This window comes from Anolis carolinensis, chromosome 3 (genome assembly GCF_035594765.1).
Source record: "Anolis carolinensis isolate JA03-04 chromosome 3, rAnoCar3.1.pri, whole genome shotgun sequence".
NCBI classification, from domain to species: domain Eukaryota; kingdom Metazoa; phylum Chordata; class Lepidosauria; order Squamata; family Dactyloidae; genus Anolis; species Anolis carolinensis.
In genome coordinates, this window is record NC_085843.1 from 220112036 (window position 1) to 220134488 (window position 22453).

Here is a 22453-nt window from a genome sequence, read left to right on the forward strand (position 1 = left end):
GTCCCCTTAACTCAATGTTGGGATCACAAAAATAATTGGGAACAATATAAGATTTCTGAATGCCAGTCATATACACAAATCTGTTAGTAATAACATGCAGTGTTTACAGTGGACTCTGCAGAAAATGCTTTAGCTATTATCAACAAAAAGGAACCTTGGCCTATTTCACAAGCCTTTCAGATGTTGATTCGTTATCAGTAAATGTTTCATTTGTATACCTATTATATACCTGGGGTCACATAAAAATTTCTAAGGCAGAAAGGGGTTGCAAGTTGAAAAAAAACTTAATAAGACCAGATGCTAAGACATGGAGCAATTGATTCAAAATGCAGAAGAAATTCCACCTAAACATTTGGAAGAACTTTGTGATGGTAAAAGCTGTTCACCAGTGGAATATGCTGCTTTGGAGTGTGGCGTCTTCTTCCTTGGAGATTACAGACACATACTTATTTAAAGAGAGACTGGATCTATCGGGAGTGGTTTGTGTATTTCTGCATGGCAGGGGGTTGGATTCAATGATCCTTGTGGTTTCTTCTATGATTTTATAAACTGCTTAGTCTTACATAAGTCAGTGTTCTGCAAAGCAGCCTAAATGAATACAAGAACACTCCAGTCTGCTTATGTCAATATATGAGGAATAGAGAAAGCTGTCTCACAATTCAGATGCCAATAAAAAGTTAGTTTACTCTGTGTTGATAAAGTAGGCATATACAAATGACTATTATTACATTACTGTTGCGCCACAGCCCGCTAAGCAAAGGATCATTATAAATTCCGACACCACTGTAGTTAATGCTATCCTACAGGGTATGCAGATAAATACTTCCTACAACAGATTTAAATTTCTGTCTTGTTTAAATCACATATGCATGGTTTTACACAATATAACATGTATCCTAACACTTTCTTTGCCACCACCTTTTTGCCCTTCTCTTTAATTTATGGTGAGAGAATTCTGTATCTGCAGGCTTCATTCCCTTTGTGAGGGCAGCACACATATGACAAAATGTCATATTAATTTCTCCTAAGGGCTGCGCAAGTTCTCACAGACTTGGTATTCCCTTCACTGTTAGCTCATAACAAACACTGTTTACCTACTGCTCTTATTGGTTTCATATTGCTGTGATACATTTTAATAGTTTGGGGAATGTAATTGGCCTGAAATATCTCCCAGTCCATGGGACTTAAGGAATATTAATGACGAATAGTTTTTAATTTAATCACCATCACTACAAGTATCTCAGATTTCTCAGTGGTTCCTGTGCTAATTAAGAGTAACTAAGAATGAATCATGCATCATGCATTCTTCATCATAACACTATAGACTTACACATATTGACAATCAAAATAATTTCTACTGGGCTTGCTCTTGTAAATATATTTAGAATGGTGGCCTGCAATCCCATATAAAGATTTCCCCAAACAGTGCTTTCCAACTCTTTAAGAACACTTGCATAATCCCTGATCTTTGGCAACAGTATCTTGAATTTATAGAAATTCAAGGTCAAAGCAGTCTGTTACACACTGGAAAAGTCTTTTAATGGCCACTACTGATGTTTATGATATACAGATTCACAGAATCAGAATAATAAAAGTTGGAAGAGACCACAAGAGCCATTCAGTTCAACACCCTGCTATGAAAGAATACACAATCAAATCACTTCAGACAGATGGCCATCCAGCCTGTGCTTTAAAATCTCCAAAGAACAAGACTCTGCTACACTCCAAGGCAGTATATTCCAATATCATACAGCTACTACCATCAGAAAGTTCTTAATATTATAGTGGAATCTGTTTTCCTGCATCTTGAATTCATTTCTCCATGTTATAGTCTCAAGAGCAGCAGAAAGAAGCCTACTCCATCTTCAATATGACATCCTTTCAAATGTTTAAACATGGCGACGCTGATATCAAGAAATCGAACCCTCAAATTATGAAATATATTAAATTATATGAAACAGAAACCACAGCTCCAGAAAGCCTAGGAGGTCCACGCTTTTTGCCATATTAATCTTGTGTATAAATTATTTCTAGAATGTTGCCTGGTTGCATCCAAGACTCCCCCCTTTTACTTCAATAATCCCCTCACAATGGGCTGAGAGATGGGGGAAATTGCTCAATGGATATACATCAGAGCTCCCTGGGTCCATGTCCTGCTTTTATTGATAAGATCAGGACTATCTGTGAGAAAGATCCAGCACCCATGTCCCAAGCCAGCTTCACCTATTGAGATGGTCATCATCCCCAAATGTACACTGGACTATCCCTATCGTATTTACCAGAGCTAACCCATTAGATTCACAAAGAACTCATTACAGTATTGCCACAATGCATTCTTTGGGATTACATCCCTTTTAGAGGTGGACCCTTAAACAGACTGAGGCTTTGCATGATCCAATGGCAATTTGTTGAATTTCTCACCAAATCAGTGAAGACGTTCAACAGAGTCCTGAGCCACTCAGGACGTGAATTCTAACTGGATTGTATTTCAGCAAATCGGGACCTGGCATGGATTTCTTGAATAGCAGTCAAATGAAATAAAAATACTCTGTATTTGCAATTGCAATATGTCATTACTTTGAAGTAGTAACATACCATTGACATTCCCTTTAGCCGTTAAGAATAAACCTCTGGTTTTGCCTTCAACCCAATTTGTGTCTGATTTGGCCTTCTGGATTAGCTAGACACACCAGGCTTCTGAACTCAGCAGAACTGAAATCACACAACAATACTGTTTTATGGTAATATTTTAAATTTCTATTTCTTCCCCTAGATATATTTAAGCATGGGCCAGAATGGTGTAGTGTTTCAATCACTGAACTACAACCAGAGCCGCCCCTAGGTATTTTTCAAGTGTAGGCGAACAGAATTTTGCCCCCCCCCCCAACCAATCACTGAAAAATGAAAGCGTTGGATAAGCGAAAATGTTGGATAATAAGGAGGGATTAAGGAAAAACCTATTAAACATCAAATTACATTAATAGTTTACAAATTAAGCACCAAAACATCATGTTTTACAAGAAATCATCAGAAAAAGCAGTCTCGACTGTGCCCCCGTATGTTTTGCGCCCCAAGCAACCGCTTAATTTGCCTCATTGTTGGACCGGCTTTGACTACAACTCTAGCGAACAGTGTTTGAATCCCTGCTCAGGTATGGATGCTTACTATGTAACCTTGCACAAGTCACACACTCTCAGTCTCAGAGGAAGGCAATGGCAAACCCTCTCTGAATAGATCTTGCTAACTTTTGTTAACTTAAAAGAAGAAATCTGTTTAAAGTAACCCTTGTTGAAAATTCCCTTCTACAAGAAAGAAACAATAATCAGTATTGTGAATATAACAAACTTATGTTTCATTGTGTACTATTTTTTGTTGTACCTTTTACAAATTGTTGAATCAAGTATATGTTTCTGATTACTTCAGTATTGTAATAGTGGATTATTGCTTTGCTGATTCAAGGAAATCTATTTTCTTTACATTTCTCCTTCATTAAAAGGCAGGAAAAGCCTCTATCACCCACTATTAAGGATGGAACACTACAGCTCAGAAGGCAAAAGTCAATGCTATTCCCCTTCAAATGCGAGTATTCTCAAAGGAAATATAGTCAATATACATCGGGTTTTATTCCCATGTAGTATATGTACAAAGGATTATAAGCTCAATGGCAAAAACTCAAGTGGATAAAAGGCTCTGACTTAGTGGGCAGTTGTTTTTTTTAATTGTCATCTTCCCTTTAGATTAAACTAGACTACTTTTGGCCCCACACATTTTCTGGATTTACATGACCAATAGTCTCAGACAACATGACAAATGGAAAAAGAGTATGACAGCTGTAATCAAAAAAGCATCTGGAGAGTCAACATTTCCTCATATTCATGCTTTGAAATCTCAGGACCATTCAGATTCTTTAATGGCATGTACTATTTACCTTAGTTGGTAAAGGAGGAACTGTGGCATGTGAGATGCCAGATTCTTTCAAACTTACTATTTAGTTTCACTTTCAATAATAATACACAGTAAGAACTTCTTTGGCTTAAGAGGTACTAGCAGGCCAAGAGGCCAGTTTCTGCCATGATTTCTTGATTAGTTCTGACAAGGAAGGTGACAGAGAGAGAAGTGTCAAACATCTGGAAAATTGGACCAGTGCCTGGAGCAGATCTAACAAAGCCCAGACCCAATGACAACTATGTGTAAGCTAAAGTCCACTTAAGGCCTTAAAACATTTGAGCAGTACATAACAGCATTGGGAGACAAGTCAGTAGAGAAGGCAGAAATGGGAAATATGCTTCAGGCAAGTCTTCAAATTGATGATAACGTCAACAGTAGAAATATGAGCCAGTATTCTGGAACCAAATGTGGGAACAATCAATAGTTGGCAAAGTAGGCAAAATTAAGCAAGTGATTCCTTTATATCCTGCAGGAACAGCCATTGAAGATTCAAAGTTGTTGGAACAAATAGTTGGGTGGTACCTGGAGCCTCCTATGATATCCAGCTCAATAGTATCAGATTGTCAGGGCCTAATGTCACTTGGCTGTAAAATAAAGAAAAGGTCATACTTATTCTTGAGTGTTGAGAGTTCATGACTGTCAGCATGATCTTCTAACTCATGTTAGTCTTTAGATGTAGACCTGGGCTCATTCTTATTTCTAGAGTTCTTTTTCTTTTTTATATATTAGTTGCCATAGAGGGAGAGGAGGGCATCTTCTTATAGATAGAATGTGCTTCAAGAACATCACTCCAATGCCTGAAGTAGGCTGCAGCTTATGAGCTGGATCCATTGCTACTGGAATAGGAGTCAAAGGCATCAAACTAGATGAGACTTGGAGGGGCGGAGGTCAGTGTCAAGTCAACCACAGACAATATAGTTGATGGTATCAAGATCAAGAATTGGACAAAAGTTGATCCAGAAGAAGATCAGCAGATTATGCAAGCCAAGATAAAGGCATGGAGAGCTTCTAACTGCAGATATTTGTTTTGTTGAGAGCTTAGTAAGCAAAGGAGAGGCACCAGTGCAACAATTTATCAGAAGCTGCCTGCTCCTCCTGTCAAGGACAGAACGCCACAAGATAAGATATAACAAAGTTTATTGGAGTTACAGAACCAAAAATGCCCGTAAAAGACAAGGGCTAGGCAAACATTGGCCTTAAAAGTAAAAAGACACAAGGAAAACGTTCAAAAGATAAACCGGATTAAACCAGAGTTTAATCCGGGTTAAACCAAAAAAGCTTACTTCAGCCTGGGACTTAAACAAACAAAAGCTGGTGAACAAAAGGTTCAAAGGAATACAAAAAACGCAGCAGATGCTTCTCTGCTGCCAAAGGCTATGTTTGAGTAACTAAGAGGTTACTCCTCCACACAGCAAGCAATTTCCAGATACAAACGCAGCATTCAAGGGCAGAAGCGGTCAGCGAAGTTCCAATCCGGTCCGAAGGTCGTAAGGCAGGTACAGACGTTTGTAGTTCACCAGGTCCAACGATAATCACAGGAAGGAGAGTCCGAGGCCGTAGTCAGTCAGTCAGTCAGTCAGTCCAGAATAAACAGATGGCGTCCGTCAAGAAGACGACGGAGGTCCAAGCTATTAAGATTAAGCACAGGTTGCACAACAAAAGCCCACACAGTTCCTCCCGCCGTCTATGCCCAGTGTCCTTGGTAACTTACGTAGTCAGCAAACGAATCACACCCGTCTTCAGGAATTTCCCACACAGAGCCCAAGCGTTCGTCCAGATTACCTTGCCCAACGCAATTAGCCATTGCTTCCAAACCCCATTTTATGCCAGTTTACAGCTCCTCATCGCTATCAGCTGTTACCCTAATTCCAGGCGTTTCCTCATCACTTTCCTCATCAGAACTGAAACACCTTTGACTACGCCCCACAGCATCCCCAGCTGTGGATCCCGTCCCATCCCTCCAGCTTGTCCACGGGTCTAATCCTGAAGGTCCCCAATCGCCTTCCATACTATCATTGCCAGTGGCACCCAAATCCTCCCTCACACGAGTCCATTCCATGTCATCCTCCTCTGAGCTAATCATCTCTTCCTCCATTCTCTCACTAAAACCCTCAAAGGAATCCTCGTCAGATGGTTCAGCAGCCGCTTCCTTTCTCGCTCCTCGAGAGTATCTGACTCCCGAGGAGTCTTACGACCACGTCTCCCAGTATCGGAGCCATAAGGCTCAACCATAACACTATCCCCTCTCACAAAGGCCTCCTCCTCCAAAGGTGGAGAGACAGCAGTGATGTCTTCAGCTACAGCACCACGACGTCCAGAGGTATCTAACTTTAACAAAGAACGGTGAAAAACAGGATGGATCTTAAAAGTAGAAGGCAAACGCAAACGAAATGCTACTGAAGAAATCTTTTTAACAATAGGAAAAGGTCCCAAATACCGCAGCGCAAACTTTCCCCCAGCCTGTTTAATGTACTTAGAGGACAACCATACCAAATCCCCCTCTTCCAACTCTTCCCCTGCTTGTCTATGACGGTCGGCTTGAGTCTTTTGCGCTGCTTTAGCTTCTAATAGTAAACGACGAGCAACATCATGCAAAGCAGCCATTTCAGAAGAACGGTACACCGGGTCAGAGGAAACCACATTGGTTGACGGCGCCACACCTCCCCGTGGATGAAAACCATAAGTCAGCTCAAATGGGGTATGCTGACTAGACGTGTGCACCGCGTTGTTATAGGCGAACTCAGCCACCGGTAGCCATTTTACCCAAGCAGTTGGTTGGTCTAAACAGAAACAACGTAAATATTGCTCCAACAACCCATTAACTCTTTCAGATTGACCATCCGTCTGCGGATGAAAAGCTGAGGAGACATTCAATTTAGTTCCTAAACACTCATGGAAGTGTCTCCAAAAACGCGACACAAATTGTGGAGGTCTGTCAGAAATAATCACTTCAGGAGCGCCATGTAAACGGTAAATGTGTTTGGTAAACAATAACGCCAATGTAGGAGCCGCTGGGATTGTCGAACATGGTATAAAATGAGCCATTTTAGAAAATAAATCCACCACCACCCAAATACATGTATAACCCCCAGACTTAGGCAAATCAGAAATGAAATCCATGGAAATAATTTGCCATGGTCTCTCAGGGACAGGCAAGGAAGATAGTAAACCTCTAGGGCGCCCAACAGGCGTCTTACTCTGCTGGCAAACAGCACAGCTATCACAGAAGCGGAGAATGTCTTGTCGCATCTTTGGCCACCAGTAGTTTCTGGTAATGAGCTGTACGGTCTTAAATCTGCCAAAATGCCCAGCCATGGGTTCGTCATGATGTGCTCTAATGACCTCCAACCTGAGTGCCCCCACTGGTACATAAACCTGTCCATTGCGTACCAGTACTCCATCCTGATCTTGTAAATGAGGCAACATTGTACGATTCCCTACTGACAATAGCATCAGTTGCTCTTGAGTCCAGTTATCTTCCTTCTGAGCCTCTAGGATTTGAGCATGTAATCCCATCTCATTTTCCACTACACATAAAGAGGCAGTAGGCAAAATTGTCTGGCACACTACCTGCTCACTGGTCTTAAATTCGGGTTTGCGAGACAATGCATCTGCCCGCAAATTTGCCTTCCCTTCCACAAACTGAACTTTAAAATTAAACCTAGAGAAAAACAAAGCCCATCGAATCTGGCGTTGATTTAATTTCTTGGCCGTTTGCAAATGTTCCAAATTCTTGTGGTCAGATCTGACCACAATTTGATGCCATGCGCCCTCTAACCAGTGCCGCCACACCTCAAACGCCACCTTGATAGCCAGTAATTCCTTCTCCCATATGGTATAATTTTGTTCAAACGGTGTTAGTTGCCGAGAGTAAAATCCACAGGGACGCAAAGTCCCTGATGAATCCCTTTGAGATAATACAGCCCCCAACGCATAGCTAGAAGCGTCTGCTTCTACTATGAACGGCTTGTCCACATCCGGATGTATTAGTATATTGTCTGCCTGGAAGCTAGACTTTAACTGTAAGAACGCATCGTGAGCCTCCCGTCTCCACACAAACGGTTGTTTCTTACGCAAGAGTTGCGTTAAAGGTACCGTGAGTTTGGCAAAGTTTGGGATAAACTCCCGGTAGTAGTTAGCGAAGCCTAAGAACCGCTGTACATCTTTCTTAGTCTTAAGTTCTTGCCATGAGTTGACTGCGTCAACTTTATGCGGATCCATTTTGAGTTCCTTTCCTGAAACTACATGTCCCAGGAACTCAACTTCAGGTACATGAAAAACACATTTAGAAGCCTTAGCGAAAAGCCCATTAGCCCGTAGGCGGTGTAGTACCTGCTTAACATGCTGTCGGTGTTCTTTTTCATCCTTAGAGAAAATTAATATATCGTCCAAATAAACCACCACAAATTGATCAATTAAGTCTCTAAATACATCGTTTATGAACCTTTGGAAGACCGCAGGCGCATTGCAAAGTCCGAAAGGCATTACACGGAACTCGTGGCATCCGAAACACGTGTTAAATGCCGTCTTCCATTCATCACCTTCCCGTATTCTAATCAAGTTATACGCCCCCCCCCCCCGCAGGTCAAGCTTGGTAAAGATCTTAGCCCCTTGCACCCTCGATAGTAATTCCGAAATCAGAGGTAGCGGGTACCTATCTCTAATGGTGTGCTTGTTAAGAACCCGGTAATCACAAACCAACCTGAGTTCTCCTGTCTTTTTAGCTACAAAGAACACAGGTGCAGCAGTTGGAGAGCTAGATGGGCGAATAAACCCCTTAGCTAGGTTTTTGTCAAGGAATTCTCTCAAGGCTTGCCTTTCTGGTACTGTTAAGGCGTACAACCTTCCTGCTGGCAATTTTGCACCGTCCACTAGTCTAATGGCACAATCGTACGGTCTATGAGGCGGTAACTTATCTGATTCTTTTTTACAAAATACGTCTTGAAATTCCCCATATTCACCAGGCACTCCCTCCATATCAAGCTGAGAAGGGTTTAGAGCAAAACATTCCTGCCTCTTAAAAGCTATAGTACGCGTCACCCAGTCCACTTGAGGATTTACTAAGGTTAACCAATCCATTCCCAGGATCACGTCGTACCTTGGTAATCGTGTAATATCCCAAACAAACTTTCCCGTTACTCCTTGTACCTCCCACGTTATCTCTGAGGTCTCATGATTAACCACCCCAGTCTCCAATAATCTCCCATCCGCCCCTTCCACCCATACATCGCATGCTTTACGCACTACAGGAAGTCCATGCTTCCTTGCAAACCCAACATCCACATATGAGACCGTAGCCCCTGAGTCCAGCAGTGCCAAAGTAGAAGCAAGTTCTTTTCCCCCAACAGATAAAGAAATGGGTACAAAGACATGTTTCTTCCCCTCAGTTGACTGCTTTAAAAGCCCTAATGCGTTGGACTCACGTCGCACTAGGGCTGGCCTTTTCCCGAAAGCTGGGAAGGTTTTACATTACAAGTTCTGGCAAAATGCCCAGCATTCCCGCAATACAAACACAACCCCAGTTGTCTCCTACGGTTTTTTTCTGCTATAGATAGTTTTTTAAACACCCCGAGTTCCATAGGTTCGTCCCCCTTTGTCACAAGTGCCTTAGGCTCAAACACAGGTGGCGCAGACATTGCTCTAGACTGTTTACGGGATTCGAACCGGGCGTCCAAACGCAACACTTTAGCTATTAAGGCATCCCAACTTTCTGCCGGCTCTAAACGTGCCAATTCATCCTGGAGGTAGTCATTTAAACCCGCAATAAACAAAAGCATAAATGCATTCTCCCCCCAGTCCAATTGATGTCGATACGAGTTAAACTTATTTAAATAATCCAAAACAGTCCCCTTTCCCTGTTTCAACCGATAAAGAGCCCAGCTAGCATTCTCCGTACGGAGGGGATCCCCAAAAGTGTCAGTTAATAATTTTTTGAAATCACTTAAATTGTCCTTGACTGGGTCATTTCCCAAAATCAAATTAGTGGCCCATTGTCCTGCGGGACCAGTCAATAAACTCAAAATAAATGCCACCTTGCTAGTGTCCGTAGGAAAAGCCTGTACACTAATCTTGGAAAAATAAAGTTCAATTTGTGCCAAAAAGGTAGGCAGTTTGTTCCGAGACCCGTCGAAACGTTCGGGAGTCATAACATGTCCTTTGGCTGGCTGTGCTGCTTGTGCAGCGTAAAAAGCAGCCTGCAACTGATCAAAGCGAGCCTTGAGCTCCTCCATCGTCTTCTTGACGCAATTAACTACTAAGAAAAAACTTTTTTATGGGCGTTGGGCAATCTGTCAAGGACAGAACGCCACAAGATAAGATATAACAAAGTTTATTGGAGTTACAGAACCAAAAATGCCCGTAAAAGACAAGGGCTAGGCAAACATTGGCCTTAAAAGTAAAAAGACACAAGGAAAACGTTCAAAAGATAAACCGGATTAAACCGGAGTTTAATCCGGGTTAAACCAAAAAAGCTTACTTCAGCCTGGGACTTAAACAAACAAAAGCTGGTGAACAAAAGGTTCAAAGGAATACAAAAAACTGGCAGCAGATGCTTCTCTGCTGCCAAAGGCTATGTTTGAGTAACTAAGAGGTTACTCCTCCACACAGCAAGCAATTTCCAGATACAAACGCAGCATTCAAGGGCAGAAGCGGTCAGCGAAGTTCCAATCCGGTCCGAAGGTCGTAAGGCAGGTACAGACGTTTGTAGTTCACCAGGTCCAACGATAATCACAGGAAGGAGAGTCCGAGGCCGTAGTCAGTCAGTCAGTCAGTCAGTCCAGAATAAACAGATGGCGTCCGTCAAGAAGACGATGGAGGTCCAAGCTATTAAGATTAAGCACAGGTTGCACAACAAAAGCCCACACAGTTCCTCCCGCTGTCTATGCCCAGTGTCCTTGGTAACTTACGTAGTCAGCAAACGAATCACACCCGTCTTCAGGAATTTCCCACACAGAGCCCAAGCGTTCGTCCAGATTACCTTGCCCAACGCAATTAGCCATTGCTTCCAAACCCCATTTTATGCCAGTTTACAGCTCCTCATCGCTATCAGCTGTTACCCTAATTCCAGGCGTTTCCTCATCACTTTCCTCATCAGAACTGAAACACCTTTGACTACACCCCACAGCATCCCCAGCTGTGGATCCCGTCCCATCCCTCCAGCTTGTCCACGGGTCTAATCCTGAAGGTCCCCAATCGCCTTCCATACTATCATTGCCAGTGGCACCCAAATCCTCCCTCACACGAGTCCATTCCATGTCATCCTCCTCTGAGCTAATCATCTCTTCCTCCATTCTCTCACTAAAACCCTCAAAGGAATCCTCGTCAGATGGTTCAGCAGCCGCTTCCTTTCTCGCTCCTCGAGAGTATCTGACTCCCGAGGAGTCTTACGACCACGTCTCCCAGTATCAGAGCCATAAGGCTCAACCATAACACCTCCACCTTCAGAGGCTTCCGAACAATGAAATTTAAAGTGAAACTCTTGTTATGGAGAGCTTGGGTAGTGAAGCCTCCGGAAATCAAAGGAATGCTCGACAAATCAGACTTGCCTCGGCAAATCAAATGATGTTGGACAACATGGATCTCTCAAAAGTAAGATAAGTACCTGGAATGACAATCAGACAAAGTGACTTTTCTGCCACAAGAAACACAGGATTTGAACAGAAGTGTAGATTAAGGCCTAGAGAGAGTTTATTTATTTGCTTAATTTATATCCCGCCGTTCTCACCCCGAAGGGGACTCAGAGCTGCCTTACAAAATAGGTAGCAATTCAATTGCATAAACATACATAGAATAAAATAAACAGTTATATTAAAACCAAAAACATTAAACAACACAATTTAAAACCAATTATTAAAATCATGATCCAAGGCCATTCCATTTGTCAAAGAGTTAAAGCGCTGAGGAAAAAAGGATAACTTTTTTTCAGATAACAAAACAGAAGAAAAGAGACAGGCAAGTAGAAGCATGAGAAGAACGCTTTAGCAGATTATGGGCACATCCAGATAGCCCCTTTAACACAGGAGTTCCTGCAATTAAAAGGGGGCTGTCCAGATGACATCCCAGAGAAACACAAATTCCTTCACCACCAACCAGGAAAACCCTGGTTTGTCACAAATTTGTTAGTGGGTTCATTCCGTGCCTTCACAATAAAAAAAAAATGTTTTCTTCTAAGAAAATACAATCTTTGCAAAGAAAGAAAGAAAAGAAAAGGAATACATATATTTTTCACACAGAATAACACTTAAAAGCATGAAGACTCTATCCGGTTTATGGTTTCCCAACCTTCCATAAATCGATTGTGGGGGGGGGGGGGGGGGAGGTAAAGGAAAAACATTGAAAATGGCCTGGAATAAACAAACTGAAATAAGAGCTTTTTTTGTAGGAAGGGGTGGATTGGTGAAATAAGAACATTAGGGTGAAAGGAGAAATATAATAAAATTTTATATAGAAAAAATGTTGAAATACAGTAAAGTCAATTCAGATTAAGGGTGAAACATGTGGGGGATATTGAGATGAGATATAAAAATGAAATTAAAAGAGTAGAATTTTAGTCAAAATTTGTTTTATTAATTGTTAAAATTTATTTATTAATTTATTTATTAATATTTATTTATTTATTTATTTATTTGCGACATTTATATACCGCCCTTCTCACCCCGAAGGGGACTCAGGGCGGTTTACAAGTATATATACATACAATATATTACTTGTGGTTATGTATTAATCTAAAATATATTTGTCTATAGTTAGCAGAAGTTGATTTAACTGGTAGAATAGAATATTTTGATGCCTTGGCTTGGAAGGGAGAAAAATGAGATTTTAAAATGTTTTAGATATTTTATATTATTATTGTTTTATTTATCTTTAAAAGAGAAGGCATACAGAGGTGAAAGAACACTATGGGGAAGGGGAGATTAGGAGATTATTTCAGCGTTGTTTTATTCTAGTGTCTGTATTTTTTGTTTTTTATCAGGGGGTTAAGTAGTATTTTTGAAAATTTAATACAAAATTATTTTAAAAAGTAAAAATAAGATAGGCGAGAGGAGTTACCATTTCAAAATTATTTTTGACTATTCAATCTTTAGAGCCGTATCAAAGAAAACCGAAGGACGAGAAATAAAGAAGACATGTTTTCAACTGGATAAAACAAAGGAACCAGGATAAGATTCCAGAGGCAGATGCAGATAGGGATGTCCTTGTGATCATTGAGGGGGGAAATACTGAAAACATTGCAGATGCTTTGTGATCTCTTGTTTGCAAACAATCAGCCACAAACCCAGTAAAGGGGTGAGTTCTCTACAGCACTAAACTGAAAATATTTTGTGGTTGTTTGGAGATACATTACCAAGTATAAATAAAACATCAAGGTCCAATTATGCTTCGTAATGCATGTAAGATCTGAAGCGGTGGCAATGGATTTCATGATGCAATTCCTGAATTAGATGGAATTGTATAAGCACTTTCTTTTTTTTTTTAAAGTGATCTTTATTAAAGATTTTTCCATATCATGAAATAAAACAGGGGGTAAGGTAAGTTAAGGAATGATGGAAGGGGGGGAAGGGAAGGGGGTGTGAGGTGGAAGAGGAGAGGGAAGGAATTGGGGAAGGAGGGGAAGGTGTTGGTCTTCCGTTATCTTCCATATCGGTTAATCTTGTCAAGTATTTATAATTGTTCTTTTTAAGTTTATTGTGAAATATAGTTTCTAAACTTTTCCCAGTTTGTTTGTTTAATTCCTTTTCCTTTTTTACTCTTTCAATAAAAATGTTAATTTGTCCATTTCTTGAATTTCTGTCAGTTTCTGTAACCACATTTCTTTCGATGGGGTTTCGTCCGATTTCCAGCATTTGGCAAAAGCTATTCTTGCTGCTGTGGAGCAATACATAAATAAAATGTCATCGTTTTTGTCGAACTGTGTGTCTGTGTCTGTTATTCCCAGTAGATAGTATTCTGGTTTAAATGGGAATTTCCTTTTTAGTATAGTTTGTATCTCTTCGTGGATTATCTTCCAATATTTTTTAGTCTTTTCGCAGGACCACCACATGTGGTAAAAGGACCCTTCCTGCATCTTACATTTCCAACAAGTGTTATTATAAGATTTGTACATCTGTCCTAGTTTTTTGGGCGTCATGTACCAATGGTGAAAGACCTTGAGCCAGTTCTCTTTAAGTTCTGTTGCATATGTGTACCTCAGTTTTTTGTTCCATATTAATTCCCAGTCCTCTAACATAATTGGGTGTCCTATATTTCTGGCCCAGTTTATCATGCAGCTTTTGATTGCGATAGTCTCTGTTGACCATTCTAATAACGTGTCATAGATTATCGAAATTACCTTTTTTTTTTGATTGCATGATTCTATCCCACCAGGTGTTGGAATCATTGAAGCCGTTTTGCCGATCTTTGGAGTATTGTTCTTTAATAACGGCATATTGGAACCAGGACATGCTTTTGAATTTTTCTTTCAAAGTTTCTTGTGGTTTTAGCTCGTAATTTCCGTTTCTTTTCATCAATAGATCTTTATAGCACGGCCAGGCTGTCCATTGTAAAATGTGTCTTTGAGAAGATTCTAGAGCTGAAATCCATAGGGGGGTTTTATCATAGAATCGAATCTTGTATTTCTCCCATATTTTAATTAAAGCAGCTCTGATAAAATGATTGCCGAAGTTCTTTTCGACCTTTCTTTTGTCATATCCCACGTATGCATGCCATCCGCGGCGGAGATCGAAACCTTCTAAAGTTAGTATGTTGTTGACATCTAAGGTTGTCCAGTCTCTTACCCAGTGCAATGCACAGGCTTCATAATAAAGTTTCAGATTTGGTAAGCCAAAACCTCCTCTTTTTGTTGTATCGGTCATAACCGTATAATTAATTCTTGGCCTTTTACCTTTCCACACAAATTTTGCTATGTCTTTATTCCATTCCATAAAGGGTTTTTGAGTTCTTATAATAAGTAGATTTTGAAATAGGTACATTAACTTTGGGAGCACATTCATTTTAATGACCGCTACTCTACCTAGAAGGGAAATGTTTAGATTTTGCCAATTCTGTAAATTTTTGATTTCCTTCCATTTAACTTGGTAGTTATTTTTTAGTAGCTGTGCATTTTTTGCAGTAATCCAGATTCCCAGGTACTTTATTTTTGTGGCAGTCTTAATCCCTGTGATTTCTTCTAATTTGAATTGTTTTTCCTTCGTTATATTATTTGTCAATATTTTTGTTTTCTCCTTATTTATGCGAAAGCCTGCTACTTTACCAAAATTTTCAATTTTGGTGATCCATTTTGTTATTTGTCTGCAAGGCTCCTCTATAAAACATATAATATTGTCAGCGAAGGCGCGGACTTTATATTCTTGGGTTTTAACTTTGGTGCCTTTTAGTTGATCATCTTTCCGAATGTTCCGAATCAAAATTTCTAAGGCAAAGATAAAGATTAAAGGGGAGAGGGGGCATCCCTGACTAGTTCCTTTTTCAATTTGGATTTGTTTAGAGTATTGGCCATTGATTTGTAATTTTGCTTCCTGTTTAGTATAGATCGCCTCAATTGCATTTATAAAGTAATAACCCATATCCAATTCAATTAGGAGTAGTTTGAAAAATTCCCAATTCAAATTATCGAACGCTTTCTCAGCATCAATAGTTACTAGGGCCACTTCTTTTTGATGAAATGTTTCGTAATATTCAATGATGTCCAATACACATCTAACGTTGTCCTTCATTTGTGTGATGACTCATGGGCCTTGTAGTCCTGCTCATGACATTGTGATGCCTGATGAAGAAGAAAACTTGGGTTTTTTACCTTCCCAGTCAGAACTGGAATCTTCTCAGCAAGATCTTTCCCAGGCAGATCTGGGAACCTTGCACCTGCAAGAAAGCTGTGTCCCAGAAGTATGTCAAACAAACCCTGAGCTTACATCTCCTGTGTTCTCTCGCCATGAGTTTTGTAAACAACAGAGGGGTTTGGAAGCAGCTTCGCGCAGGAGTGCTAGAATAGCAGCTAAGAATTCAGCCAATTAAGCCTGCTTTTCGTGAGAATCTTTAAGGAGTCAAACATCTGGTCTCAGAGTTTAGCTTTCGTTTCTGATTCCCAGAGAACTGCTTCGGCGGGAAAGTTAGACTCTATATAGGTGTTTTACCCGCGAAGTAACTTCGCGGAGTCAATTCGTCAGCCTCCGGAGCGAGTTGTGTCTGGACAGCGCGCTCCGTTTCAAGCCTCGTTCCTGCTCAAGCCTTGTCCTGGTTTCCAGCCTTCGCTCCTGTTTCCCAGCCTTTGTTTACCTACGGACCTTGCCTTGTTTCCCAGGACTAAACCTTGCCTTGTTTCACGGATTTTACCAAGTTATTCCACGGACCTTGTTCTTGTTTCTCGTTACCTTGTTCCACGATTCAAGCCTTGTTTCAAGTATCAAGTTATTTCCTAGCCTAGCTCAAGTTCATGGACTAAAGGACCTTGTCATCTCCCCTCACTTTGCTTGGCAAAGTGAGTGTTTCGGTTATTTGGATTACAACTTTGGACCTTAATATTTCATATTGGACATTGTTTCTTTGGACTAATTCTGACCTTTCCTGAAAGGTCTAATTCTGGACTATTTTCTACACTTGTTTTTATTAACTTTATATATTCCTTCAATAAAGATATTAGATAGATTCTGGCCTCTGTGTATGGTTATTGGTGCCTTGCAGCCTGGGTCCTGACAGTTTGACTCCGCCACCCTAAGCACCAATTAACCTCGGCCAGTATGTCTACCGGAGCCGGACCTGGACCGGGCGGCCAGCCGATTACCTACACCATCGACAAGGATGAGGTGGACCGAATCCGTGATAAGCTCAATGCACAGGATGGGGAAATAAAGGGTTTGAAGGAACGCGGAATCCGTCTTCCGGCCATGGCGTTGCCAACCAAGTTTACTGGAGAAGCTTCTAAGGTTCATGTTTTCCGTCGCCAATGTCAAGCTTATCTAGAGGCCCGTGCTGCCGAGTTTCCCCAAGAAGACATCAAAGTGGCGTGGGTTTACAGTCTTCTAGACGGGCCAGCGGCCAACTGGGCGACGGCACTGTTCGACCAAGCCTCTCCACACCTAAGATCAGCGCAACGCTTCTTGGACCACCTTAAGGAGACTTGGGGAATCGAGGACAATTTGGAGGCAGCCGGTCACAAACTCCGCCGCCTCTTCCAAGGAGACAGACCCATGTCTCAGTACATAGCCGAGTTCCGAGTGCTGGCCCACAACACCGGCTGGAATGATGTAGCCCTCAGAGGACAATTCCGGGAGGGTCTCAACATCGAAATGCTGGAGGAAATCTCCAAGGTGGATCCTCCCCAGACCCTCGAAGCACTCATTGATCAATGTTTACGGGCTGAAGTCATGATTGCCAACAGGAAACAGTGGGTTCGAGGCCAGAGCGGTAGAGCTGGGGCAAAACCCCCCGCTCCCGCCAGCGTTCAGCCACGTCCAGTGTGGAGACCCCCACCACCAACCCCATACCCCAGAGGAAGCGAGGAGGTGCCGATGCAGTTGGGCAACGTGCGTCCCAGACTAGATGCCGCCGAGAAGGCCCGTCGTCAACGCTTAAACCTCTGTTGGTATTGCGGGAACGGGGGCCACTTCGCCAGAGAGTGCCCAGCCAAAGGGAAGCCCGCCGCCCGTCTTGCGGCGGCGTCCTCCACGGAGACGAAGGCGTCTGAGGCGGCTGGCACACAGCCGGCGGGGGAAGCCAACGACCGGGCGTAGAGAGGCTCGCCAACCCGGTCAAAAAACCCATTCAAGAGCCGCCAACCGGGGTCCTGTTCCTTCTAGTGGTCACCTTATGGTCAGCAAAAAAGGGACCCGTCATGATCCACGCCATGATAGACTCCGGAGCCACCAACAATTTCATTGATAGAGAGTATGCCGACTCTCTGGGATTACAATATCATGACTTCAAGAATGCCCGTGTGGTGCAAGCCATAGACGGCCGCCCCCTCAAGACGGGCCCCGTAAGCCAGTGGTCGGAACCCACCAGGATGTGGATAAGAGAACATATGGAAGAGATTTCCTTCTTTGTTACTGAGGTTCCCCATTTCCCTGTGATTTTGGGGATTCCATGGCTGACACTTCACGACCCAAGCATCTCCTGGTCCAACAGGGAGCTGCAGTTCGCTTCAAAGTACTGCCAAAACCATTGCCTCGTAGCCAAGGTCTGCCATACCACAGACACCGAGCCCATTATCACCTTGCCAAAGAAGTACTCCGAGTATTGGGATGTATTCAATGAAAAAGAAGCCGAGAGACTACCCCCACATAGACCTTATGACTGTGCCATTGACTTGGTGGAGGGGGCCCCGATCCCGCGAGGGCATCTCTACTCCCTGACTGAACCGGAGCAAGAAGCTCTCAGGGAGTTCATAGAGACAAACCTTCGCAAGGGATTCATCAGACCCTCTCAATCCCCAGCCGCCTCCCCGGTGATGTTTGTGAAAAAGAAGTCAGGAGACTTACGCTTGGTGGTGGACTATAGAGCATTGAACAATATCACAAAGCGAAACAGCTATCCCCTGCCTTTAATCTCGGACCTTCTTGTCACGACCCTGGTTGCAAAGGCACCAATAACCATACACAGAGGCCAGATTCTATCTAATATCTTTATTAAGGAAATATATAAAGTTAGTAAAAGCAAATGTAAAAGATAGTCCAGAAGCAGACCTTTCAGGAAAGGTCAAAATTAGCCCAAAGAAATAATGTCCAATATGAAATATTAAGGTCCAAAGTTGTAATCCAATAACCGAAACACTCACTTTGCCAGGCAAAGTGAGGGGAGATGACAAGGTCCTTTAGTCCATAAACTTGAGCAAGGCTAGGAAATAACTCGATACTTGAAGCAAGGCTTAAAACGTGGAACAAGGTAACAAGGAACAAGAACAAGATCCGAGGAATAACTTGGTAAAATCCGTGATACAAGGCAAGGATTGGTCCTGGCAACAAGGCAAAGTCCGTAGGTAAACAAGGCTGGGAAGCAAGACGAAGGCTGGATAGCAAGGCAAGGCTTGAGCAGGAGCGAGGCTTGAATCGGAGCGCGCTGTCCAGACACAACTCGCTCCGTAGGCTGACGAATTGACTCCGCGAAGTTACTACGCGGGTAAAACATCTATATAGAGTCTAACTTTCCCACCGAAGCAGTTCTCTGGGAATCAGAAACGAAAGCTAAACTCTGAGACCAGATGTTAAACTCCTTAAAGATTCTCACGAGAAGCAGTCTTAATTGGCTACATTCTTAGCTGCAATCCTCGCACTCCTGCGCGAAGCTGAATCCAAACTTCTCTGTTGTTTACAAAACTCCCGGCGCAAGAACACGGGAGAAGTAGGCTCTGGGCTTGTTTGACATACTTCTGGGAGACAACTTTCTTGCAGGTGCAAGGTTCCCAGATCTGCCTGGGAAAGATCTGGCTGAGAGGAATCCAGTTCAGACTGGGAAGGTAAAAAACCCAAGTTCTCATCTTCATCAGGAATTACAATGTCCTGAGCAGGACTACAAGGCCCATGGATCATCACACTATCCCCCTCCTCAAGGCCCCTCCCAAACTGGGGCCCTCTCCCCGAGGCGCGAGGTCGCGGCTTGGCGGGATAGGTCTGATGAAAGCGACGGGTTAGATCAGGAGCGTGAACTGTGGAGGCGTCTTCCCAAGAGCGCTCCTCAGGGCCAAAACCTACCCAGTCAATGAGATATTGCAGGCGGCGGCGGTGAAAGCGAGAATCCAAAATGTCCTCAACCTCGAACTCCTCCTCCCCATTCATCAAAACAGGAGGGGGGGCCGGTTGGTCTGTATCAGGACGCACACCATCCGCCGGAAGGAGCAGGGAACGGTGAAACACTGGGTGGATGCGCATTGAACGCGGAAGTTGGAGTTTGAAAGTCACAGGGTTTAATTGCGCCACCACTGGATAGGGGCCAATGAAACGGGCATCTAACTTCCGGCAAGGGCGGTGGGAGGGCAGAAAGCGAGTGGACAGGAAAACCCGATCTCCTACCTTGATTTCGGGGCCCGGCTGGCGATGTTTGTCAGCGTGGCGTTTATAGTCCTCCTTGGCTTGGTCCAGTTGCTGGAGCAAAAGTTGTTGTACCGCTGTGAGTTCCTGCAGCCAATCCTCTGCTGCGGGAACTTCTGAAGTTTCAATGACAGGGGGGAAGAAACGTGGGTGGAAGCCGTAGTTTGCAAAGAACGGCGTTTCTTTTGTAGAAGCTTGAACTCCATTGTTATAAGCAAACTCTGACAGTGGTAACAGAGAAGCCCAATTGTCCTGTTGGTAGTTTACATAACAGCGAAGATACTGCTCCAAAGTGGCATTGGTGCGCTCCGTTTGCCCATCTGTTTGGGGATGATGAGCTGAAGATAAACGAGAGTCTATGCCCAATAGTTTTTGTAATGCCTTCCAAAAACGAGAGGTGAATTGAGAACCACGGTCTGTGACTAAACTCTTGGGCAATCCATGTAGTCTGAAAACATGTTGGAGGAATAGATCTGCAGTCTCTTTGGCCGTGGGAAGACCTTCACAGGGTATGAAATGGGCTAACTTGGTGAAAAGGTCCACCACCACTAGGATCGTGGTGAATCCACAGGAAGGTGGTAGGTCAGTGATGAAATCCGCAGAAATTATTTCCCATGGGCGAGATGGGGTAGGAAGGGGATGTAGAAGCCCTGAGGGTTTCTCCCTTCTTATCTTGGAGCGCTGGCATACTGGGCAGGTGTTGACATATTTTTCCACATCTTTGCGGATCTTGGGCCACCAAAAGTCCCTTAGGATCAGATGCATGGTTTTAAATAGTCCGAAATGCCCTGCTGGTTTGCAGTCATGACACAGACGAAGCGCTTTTTCCCTGCCCGGTCCGGGTGGGATATAAACATGATTTCTATAACAAAGCAGTCCATCTTTAAGCGAAAAGGGAAAATGCAGACCTTGACGAAGTTGGTCCTGCGCCCAGGCATCTGCTTGCTGACTAGCCCTGATTTCTTGAGCACAGATGGGTCCTGGAGTAGAGGAAGTTGAACCAATGGGAGTGGATTTGGTGTTCCCCACTGTGAGCGTGGCAAAGTTCTCGGGTTGTAGTAGTTGGGATTCAAAGGTCTCCTTGCGTCCTGCAGCGTATTCCGGTTTACGTGACAGGGCGTCTGCTTGCTTGGTTTGGGCTGGGGTCACATAATGGATCTGGAAGTTGAAACGTTCAAAGAATAAAGCCCAACGTTGCTGCCTCTGATTTAGTTTGCGGGCAGTTCTTAGATGTTCTAGATTACGATGATCAGTGTGGACTTCAATGGGAAATTTGGCCCCTTCTAGCCAATGTCTCCAAGTTTCAAAGGCTGCCTTTATGGCCAGTAGTTCTTTTTCCCAAATGGTGTAATTCCTCTCTGGTGTGGTTAGTTGACGAGAGTAAAAGGCACAGGGATGGAGGTGGTCTCCCACCGGTTGTAAGAGTACAGCCCCAATTGCCACATCAGAGGCGTCCGCTTGCACCACAAAAGGGGTTCCAGGATTTGGGTGCTGTAGAATTGGCTGGGAGGTGAATAGTTTCTTTAGTTGCTGGAACCCTTTCTCTGCTTGATCAGTCCAGCGGAAAGGCTGCTTTCCACGGATGCAGCTAGTGATGGGGTCGGACCAGCGGGCAAAATCTGGAATGAACTTGCGGTAATAGTTCGCGAACCCCAAGAAACGCTGCACCTCTTTCTTGTTAGTTGGCGCCCGCCATTCCAATACTGCTGAAACCTTGGCTGGATCCATGGAAAGCCCTAGAGGCGAGATGCGGTAACCAAGGAAATCTACCTCTTGTAGATCAAAGGCGCATTTTTCCAGCTTGGCATAAAGTCCATGATCCCGCAATCGTTGTAACACCATTTTGACGTGGTTCTCATGTTCTGATTGTGATCTAGAAAACACCAAAAAATCGTCCAGGTAGATTATCAAGAACCTGTCTAGATAGTCCTGAAAAATGTCATTGACGAAATGCTGGAACGTTGCGGGAGCTCCGCATAAACCGAAATTCATAACTCGGGACTCGAATAATCCGAACTTGGTCTGGAAGGCGGTCTTCCACTCGTCCCCTTCCCTGATGCGAACTAAGTTGTAAGCCCCCCGAAGATCCAGCTTGGTGTAAACCTTGGCTCCTCGAAGCCGGTCCAGTAGATCCGAGATTAAGGGCAGGGGATAGCTGTTCCGCTTGGTGATATTGTTCAATGCTCTGTAGTCCACCACCAAGCGTAGTTCCCCTGACTTCTTCTTCACAAACATCACTGGGGAGGCGGCTGGGGATTGAGAGGGTCTGATGAATCCCTTGCGAAGGTTTGTCTCTAGGAATTCCCTGAGAGCTTCTTGCTCTGGTTCAGTCAGGGAGTAGAGATGCCCTCGCGGGATCGGGGCCCCCTCCACCAAGTCAATGGCACAGTCATAAGGTCTATGTGGGGGTAATTTTTCGGCTTCTTTCTCATTGAATACATCCCAATACTCGGAGTACTTCTTTGGCAAGGTGATGATGGGCTCGGTGT

At 43.4% G+C, this 22453-nt stretch overlaps 1 protein-coding gene and 1 long non-coding RNA gene across 6 annotated transcripts in view; both read right to left on the reverse strand.

Annotated features, from left to right (window-relative positions):
• ctnna3 (catenin alpha 3) overlaps positions 1 to 22453 on the reverse strand; it is a 1223202-nt gene that overhangs the window by 1021531 nt on the left and 179218 nt on the right. The gene's annotated exons all lie outside the window — the stretch shown is intronic.
• Positions 10261 to 11147, reverse strand: LOC134298043 (uncharacterized). Its single transcript, XR_010005023.1, has 2 exons — positions 10854 to 11147; positions 10261 to 10770 (listed from the first exon to the last, which is right to left on the reverse strand). It is a non-coding gene; the product is annotated as an uncharacterized LOC134298043 (long non-coding RNA).